Raw genomic sequence first — 8535 nt, 5'->3', positions numbered from 1 at the left:
TATAGATGCAAATTGGTGAAATCTGCTTAGAATTTATGTTCTAGACAGTAAGTTTTGTAAATCACCATAAATTCTAAAAAATGATTAGAATATAATTTTTATATAGTTGGATTCTTATATCAATCTAGTTTTGTTTAGAATAAACGGAAAACTGATTTGGAGGTATATATAAAAATATATGAATTTTTAATCGAAGATAGGTCAGAAAACAGGGCAACAAATTTTGCTCAAAACAGATTTTTTTCGGACAACTTTGAAAGTTCACCATAAATTGTACAAATTGAACTAGGAGTGCCTTGTATGGATATATTCTTATTTGAGTCTAGTTTTCAGTGGTATAAACAGAATGATTTTTAAAAGTGTATATTAATACAAAATAATATTACTTTAAAGGTAGTGCAAACTGCCAGGATATGAAATTATGACAAATTTTGGGATTTAACTAAATTAGAAGCGAAGGATCAAGTCAAAGCTTAGTGAGGCTTATATTTGACTTGTATATAAGATCAAAATGAGTGCAATGCATGCATAACATTATACATGGATGTTCTATACATCATTGGGTAGGACTTTCGATAAGTCTACCTTATTTATATTGGCATGATATTTATGTCATATATCATATATTTGACATATTCTAAATATGTAAAAAGTTAAATATAAAATGCATTGATCATTGATCATTACATATTATCTTTATCGTGAACATATATGATATTTAACATTAATCATATTTTGGGTATGAAATGCCCAATGTTAAATTATGATAATATACTTTGTCATGGATGGAATAAAAAATAGACTATATGTCGGAGTAAGTCATTGAGGGACAGAGTATAGTTGGCATGCTATAGACTATAGCAACTGCAGGTTTATATTAGCACTAGTGTGTAAGGACACTAAGTGCAGGTGGAGGGCACAACCTTATGTGTCATATCCGGATTAGCACTAGAGTGTAAACCTATAGGTGGTGGCCACGACCTTATGTGTCATATCCGGATTAGCACTAAAGCGTAACCTTAATGTAGGTTTAGCACTACGATGCATATATTTAACTCGAATACCCAGGGTCCTCCGGGTTTAAATTGGGTCTATGGTTTATTGGTTAATAAATGGTAAACATACAAATAAGCTTACGAGCTTGTGAAATGAATGTCAAGTATATTGGTAAGAAACTTGATATATGGTTATATAATGTTAATATGTGGTAACATGCTTGGAATATAAGTAAGTGATCATATTGCATTGAATATGGTTATTCATTTAAATTTATCTGTTACATTGCTTTGAATATTCATAAGATTACCTCACTAAGTGTATACTTAGTGTGTGATTATTTTCGCGTGTAGAAAAAATGAGGAAAAGGAGTAAGGAGAAGAGCTTGGCATCAATCACCAAATAAATATTTATAGGTGACAATGATGACATCCTACTATGTTCTAAAAGTTCTAGATGGCAAGTATATAAGAATGAAATGTCTGCAATTTCTTAATATAGTGAGTATCAAATATAATTAATAGTACGATAAATATTATCATATTAAACTATGATTAAAAAATTTGGGTTTTAAATCAAACGTGTTAGACAAACTTATTTATTTTATGAAATAGAATAGAAATGTTTATCACTGCTTGAAACTGGTTTTGAATTGGTAACCAAAAATATTATATTACGATTTTTCTCTTAATAATTATTTTATAATAATTGTGCAAGTTATGAAACTGGCGATGTTTGAATTAAACAAAATTTTACTCAGTTCAATTAAAGAAATGTTTGAATTCTGATGTGACATATATAACTCGTATTGATTTGAGCATACGTGTTATGAGTGTTATAGAAATCAACAAATGATTTGAAAGAGAAAAGAATTATGAGTGTTATAGAAATCAACAAATGATTTGAAAGAGAAGAAGAAGAAGGTTTTAGCCATTTGGGAAAACGAGAGAAAATGAACATGTTTGGATGATTAGCAAAACAAATAAGAAAGTTATAACTAAATTTTATTAAAAAGGAAAAATGACATTAACATCAATTAAAATGATTTAAAAACTAAATAAAAAGAAATTAAAATCGAGGAGAGTGTAAAAAGAAGTGTTTCACGTGAAAATGGAGAAGTAAGAAAGGAAATATTAAATCTTGGTATAATCGATTCATATATTTTGATAATTTGATCCTTTTTACTTTTAGTCACTAAAATCGTAATTTTAAAATTATTCAATTTAGTCACCCAATTAACCCAATTCAAATTTAAGAATAATATTTTAAATAATCCCTACTTAAAGATTTTTAAAATATTGAGTTTTTCTGGAAATCTCAAGAATTGACCGAACCACTACTTTTAAGTACCAATTCCGATTTTAGGATGTTACAATTATACTGCCTGATTAATATATGGTCGGCACTATCTCTAAAATCTCTTTTATGGAGAGACGTCTCCAACCTTTCCAATTTGGCCTCATAATGACGTAAGCAAACGAAAAAGTTGCAACACACTTGAAAATTTTCATCAGATATTCGTTTTCTCTAACCAACATGTCACGAGGGGTAGTTATGATGTACGACAACCTAATATAAGGCTAAGGAAAGGCGTTACCGTAAATTTTAATATATTTTTACATTTTCGGTAGAGTGCTACCTAAAGTGTTATTTTTTCTACTGGAAATGTTAATTTCGCTACCTAAAATGAATATTTCCGATATTAACATTTTCAGTAGAAAAATAATATTTTAGGTACCGCTTTACCAGAAATGTTAAAAAAATATTAACATTTTCGATAGCGCCTTTTCTTAGATTTATATTAGGATGACTTTCCTTAGACATCCTTGGTCACATGCAAAAGAAAACAACTCCAACGTTAAAACACTACCACCCATAATCTTATCATCATACCCCAACCTTTACGAAAGATAAGTGAAAAAAAACTGATATGAGAAAAGAAATTGAGACACTTAAAATACTAATTCCAAAGTGTAATACCCCTAAATTTTGGATAGTGACCAAAATTTAATTTTTGAAAGTTAAGTGACCAAAGTATAAACTTTGGAAAAGTTTAGGGATTAAAATGGTATTTTCAAAAGTTGCAATTCAACCCCGTAAATAAATATTTTACCTCAAGAATGACATGTCTGTGGGAATCAGAATTTTTTGTACGGATTTTATATTAAAAGTTATAAAGCGATAAAGTTTGAGAAAAAATTGATAAATCAGATCGAATAGAAATTTCAGGAAAAATTGAAGGATGATAAATTAGACTTAAAAATATTATTTTCATATTTTAAATTTTTAAAATAATATAAACCATTGGATTTGAGAATTTAATTTCATGTTAAATCTGGATCGTTGAATTAAAGTGGCAATATTGTAATTTTTGTGAAATTTCAAGGATAAATTGATAAAGTGTGAATTTGTTTGTTCATATTTGACTTTTGGAAGATGAAAAGGTTGAGGTTTTTTGTTTGCTTGTAAATATGAAGTTTCATTAAGGGTAAATTGGTTTTTCCCAATTAAATGAATTTAATATTCATTAAAGCTTAAATTAAAGTAAATTAGCATGAATTTAATCTAAAATTGCATGCCAACTTATTCATTTTCTTCTCCATTTCTGTGAACCCCTCCAAAGGTAAGATTTTTTTTCCATTTTCGAGTAATTTCCTTTGGATCTCGGGTTATGCCATGAAATAGAAAATTGTTCTACGCAAGAAACACTATCTTTTGGTACCATTTATGCCTTCTAGTCTTGCTTGATTTCAAATATCCTAAATCTGAGGGTTTGTTTTCACATTAGGGTTCATGAAAATGATGATGGCTTTTAATGTTTTTGAGGTTGTAGATTCATTTTCAAGCTTGTTTGATGATTAAAACATATTCAATATTCCTAGAAATGCTCCAATGATTTTTGATCAAATGATGGAGTTGTAAAACTTTGTGTTTTGATGAAATTTGATTAGGGCTTTGATTGTAGAGATATTTTAAGGTTGGATGGAAGTGGATTTCATGCTTGAATCGAATCAAAATCAAGTAAAATCATGAAAACCCTAGTTTTAGAGCTTTAGAGCATTCGACCATGGCTTATTTGGATGAGAAAAATTATGGAAGAATTATTTAAGGGCTGGAAATGATGTAGAAAGTATTTTACAAGCCTTATAAAATTTATGGACCATTTGGTAATTCTTGAAAAGTTAGGGGACCAAATTAGTAATTTTGGAAAAAATAGTGGGTTGTTGTGCTATTGTTCTATAATTGTGTACTATACTGGAAATTGTTGTTTGGGAATTGAAATGAGTGTTAAGATGTGAAATTTGACTATTATGGAAGTTTGGTGATTTAAATGCAATATTCAAATAGTTTAGGGTGTTTATTATTATAAGGTTGTTAAGATTTCTTAGCGGATGAGGTGAATACTCATACTTTCATAGTAAGTTGAAAGCTAATTCCACTGTTGAGAGTACTCAATTTTGCATCTGTAAGGTACCTGAATTATCTCTAGTATGAGATGTAGAAAGAAAGATGAGTTATGAAATTATGGATAGATTATCGTTAATTAAGTAAAGTAGCAAAGAAGAACAAGTATCTTCTTCTGGGGATTGATAATATTTTGATTAGTTAAAATGGATTATTGTTGTACAAAATTTTCTTTAGGTGTGTAAAGGAATGTTCTGCCATTGGGTAAAGAGTAAATTGAAACGATACTATAATTCATTAAATTGGAAAAAAAGGATAAATAACATATAAGTCGCAATCAAAGATTTATAATAAGTTTTTGTTACAAATTAGATATTTTTTTGTTAAGCCTAATAGATGATTGTTCGAAGTAGAAACTCAGAGAGCCTCAAAAGGATTTCAAGATTATGATGATTGAAAAAGAGAGTTAAGGTAAATAAGTATATGAAGTTGACTCTTGATTAATGGTTTAACTTTCAGAAAGAAGATAATGGTAGAATGGTAGAAAGTATAATATACATGTGAACCGTTTCTGATTAGAATTTTGAAAAGTTATTTTGAATTTAAAATCTCTTGGATGTAGCTGATTATTAAAAAGATTCATTAAGAACTCTTAATGATCCCTCCTCACTAATTGGATTAGTAAGAAACAAGGAAATACAAGGTATGTAATAATAAGATTAGCTGGAAATTGATAGTTTGGAAAAAGTAAGTCGTAGAAATAAGTGCAGTGTAGCAAATGATATTTGAAAATGATTATAAAATATTACAGAAAATAAAACAAGTGGGTTTCGTTTGAAGTAAGAGAAATTTATTTTGATATATGAATAATGAGTTAGGAATTGTTAGTTGATAAAAAATCCAGAATTAGAACAACAAGTCAGGTCTAAATGTAAATTTGGTAAACGGGATTAGAAAATTCGTTAGAAATTATACAAATTGAGTGAGAAAAAGTAATTTATATGGTTAGATACGAAATCGAATCTAGTCTTTAATGGATTACACCGAGAGTTTTTAAGTATAAGAAATAAAACAGAATAGTGTTCTATACAAGTAGTGTAGATTACCAAAGTTAGGAACGTACAATAAAATTTGTATGATTATGTTTTTCATATCGTTATGGAAAGGATATTGGACTACGAATAAAAAGAGATGACCTATGTTACAAGCAAGTTTTTGAATTAAGAAGGAAATTATCTGGGTTATGAGTAAAAGTTAAAAAAATATTATACTTGCTTAAAGACGATGGCAAAGTATTGGATCAACGAAATTGGCGATAAAGAGGGGAAACTTGAAGTGTTAGTCAAATTACAAAGTTGAAAGTAAAACAACGAGAAAGGATATGACTTTCTAAGGATTTTAAGAGAGTTATAGAAATTAATATGCTATGTCTATTGGTGTTGAAAGAAGAAGATAACACCAGGAATGTAGAGGTAAAGTTCAAGTTTATTTTGTTAAATAAATGATGAATATATAAGTACATGTAAAGGATGGAGCAGGAAATCAAGGAAAATGGAGGAGTATAGGATATATATTAAGGTAATAAAGAAATAAGAAAGCATTTTCACTCTGGAAGGAAATAAAGTGAATGGTTTAGAGGATTAAATTTGTCAAGGGTTATAAAGCGATATAGCCTATAAGTTTGGCATGTTGGTAAATTGAAAATAAGGCAATAAAAATATGTGGAATGAGAGTAAATAGTTTTCAGTTCTCGGTTGAAATGGGAAAGAGTTATTATGAACTTTGTATCAGATTTGTTTTTAGCACCAGTAAAAAGGACTCATTTTGGGCGATTATGGATTGATTGAATAGTCTGCACACTTTATTCCAGTTCAAGGTAACGATTCTAAGGATAAGTTTGCTAAGTTGTATATAAACAGAGTGTTGGACTGCATGAAGTATATGTCTCAATTGTATCTAATAGTAATTTGGGGTTTATTCTAAGGTTTTAGAAGTCTTTAAACAAGGCCTTAGGAACTCGACTTAACTTTAGTACTTCATTTTCATCTACAAACAGATGAATGGTTTGATTAGATTATTCATATTTTAGAATTTATGTTAAGGCGTTTATGATTGAGTTTAAAGGATCAGGAAAAATATGGTATGTTAAGTTGACCAAGCATAAATGGGGAATTTTTTTGGTTATATTACTTAACCAAAGAGATTCAGATAAGAGAATAAAGATATATTAAGGAAGTATGAGATATAGTCAATGGTTATATTTCCTCTGACCAAGTTATTGAGAATTATAGAAGAAATTATTTAACTCTCGATCTTGAGTGGGCAATAATTATGGTTATTTTGTTGATAGAACACCACTATCTACAGGAATTCCAATAGTCAAAAGTATGTATTGAATTGAAGGAGTGGAAAGAAGGGAAATGGATTAAATTCTTTGAAGAATGAGGACGTGATTATCACTACAAATGAAAGGTTAATGTGGTAACTGATACGACAAAGTTAAAAGACAAATACAATTTTGAGAAGTGTTGAATATGTGATTGCCTTTAAAAGAAAGATGAATTTTATTGCTTGCCAAATATAGAATAAGTAGGAAAAAGGAGAAATTAAAAACTTAAAGTTTGATGAATGTTTAGATGTCATGAAAAAGAGTTATCATCGAGTTTGTTTTTATATGATTGGCATGTCAACAAGTTTAAGAAAGGTATCAAGATAGCTTCAAATAAAGTTGTACGTGGAAGAAAGTGTTGGACACCATTAAATTGGTTTGAATTGAAGATCAATATATTGGGGCCAAAGCTAATCAAAAAGTCTAAGAGAAGAGAGGATTATTCAAGACTCAGAATGTTTTCATTATAAGATACTCAAAGATATAGATTAGGTCCTTCTCACATCATAACATCAAAAGAAAATGAAATCCAAATTGACTTAACCTGTGAGGAGCTACCAATGCAGATTGTAGCACATGAAGTCAAATAATTAAAAAAATAGATGATTGAATTTGTTAAATTTTTGAAGAGATCATAATGTAGAAAAAGCAACGTGGTAATGTGAAGAGGGCATGAGAAGATAAGTTCCTAATACTATTGTACAGTGAAAATTCAAGGACGAATATTCTTAAAGGGGGAGAATTGTAATACCCCAAACATCAGGTCAATGACTAAAATGTAAAGATTTAAAAGTTAGTAGTTAAGTTTTGATAAATTAAAAAGTTCAAGGATTTATTTGGGAATTATTATTTAGGACTTATTATCAAATAGTGAAGAATGGAAGGGAATTATGGTCTTTTAGCAAGAAAAATTTAAAATTCATTTTAAATGATTATATAACATGTGGGGAAATAGAGGAAAAAGAAAAGAAAAGTCTAGAAGCTTGCTCTTCTCTTCTTCCTCTTCACGTGAAGCTCCATTGTTAAAGAAAGTTACTTTCAAGTTGGTTATTTCCTTAATTTTTGGGTTGAGTTTAAAGCTTTGAGTGGTATAGAAGCTTAAGGAAAGCTTTAAGGTGAATATAAACTAAGAGTTGGTGATTTAAGGATGAATTAGTAAAATGGGTTTTTAAGTTAAAGAATGAATTTTGGTTAGTAATTGATTCTAAAAGCATATTTGACTTGTCAAAGGTGTAAATAAGGAAATTGAAGTCTAGAAATGATTGAGAACATGTTTGAATATTGGTATGATTTTTAGTTTTAAGTGTTATATGGAGAAATTTGGATGTTAAAAGGAAATTATTGGATATAAGTTAGTTGGTGTAAGTGATAAGGAGTTTAAAGGCATACATAGAGTTATTGGTAAGAGATTTAAGTGAATTTTGAGTAAAGTTCGAATTAAAAGGGATGAAGTTTGAGTAAGGGTATCGGTACTGGAAGAATAGTACCGATACTATAAGGGTAAATTGAAAGAAATGGTATGAATCAGAAGAACAATATCGATACTAATTGAAGTAGTATCGATATTGATATGGAGGTATCAATGCCAAGGACAAGGTATTGATACTCTAATTGAAAAATGAATTCTAGAATGCCAAAAAGGTATTGGTACTTAAGTAGGTATCAGTACCATAAAGATAAATATCGGTATTGTGTGTAGAGTACCAATACTATTCAATATGAAATGTTAAATTAGGTGTTTCCTT

This window comes from Hibiscus syriacus, unplaced genomic scaffold (genome assembly GCF_006381635.1).
Source record: "Hibiscus syriacus cultivar Baekdansim isolate YM2019G1 unplaced genomic scaffold, ASM638163v2 tig00111210_pilon, whole genome shotgun sequence".
Taxonomy (NCBI): domain Eukaryota; kingdom Viridiplantae; phylum Streptophyta; class Magnoliopsida; order Malvales; family Malvaceae; genus Hibiscus; species Hibiscus syriacus.
The sequence above is the reverse complement of the archived record's forward strand: the minus strand, read 5'-3'. Positions refer to the sequence as shown.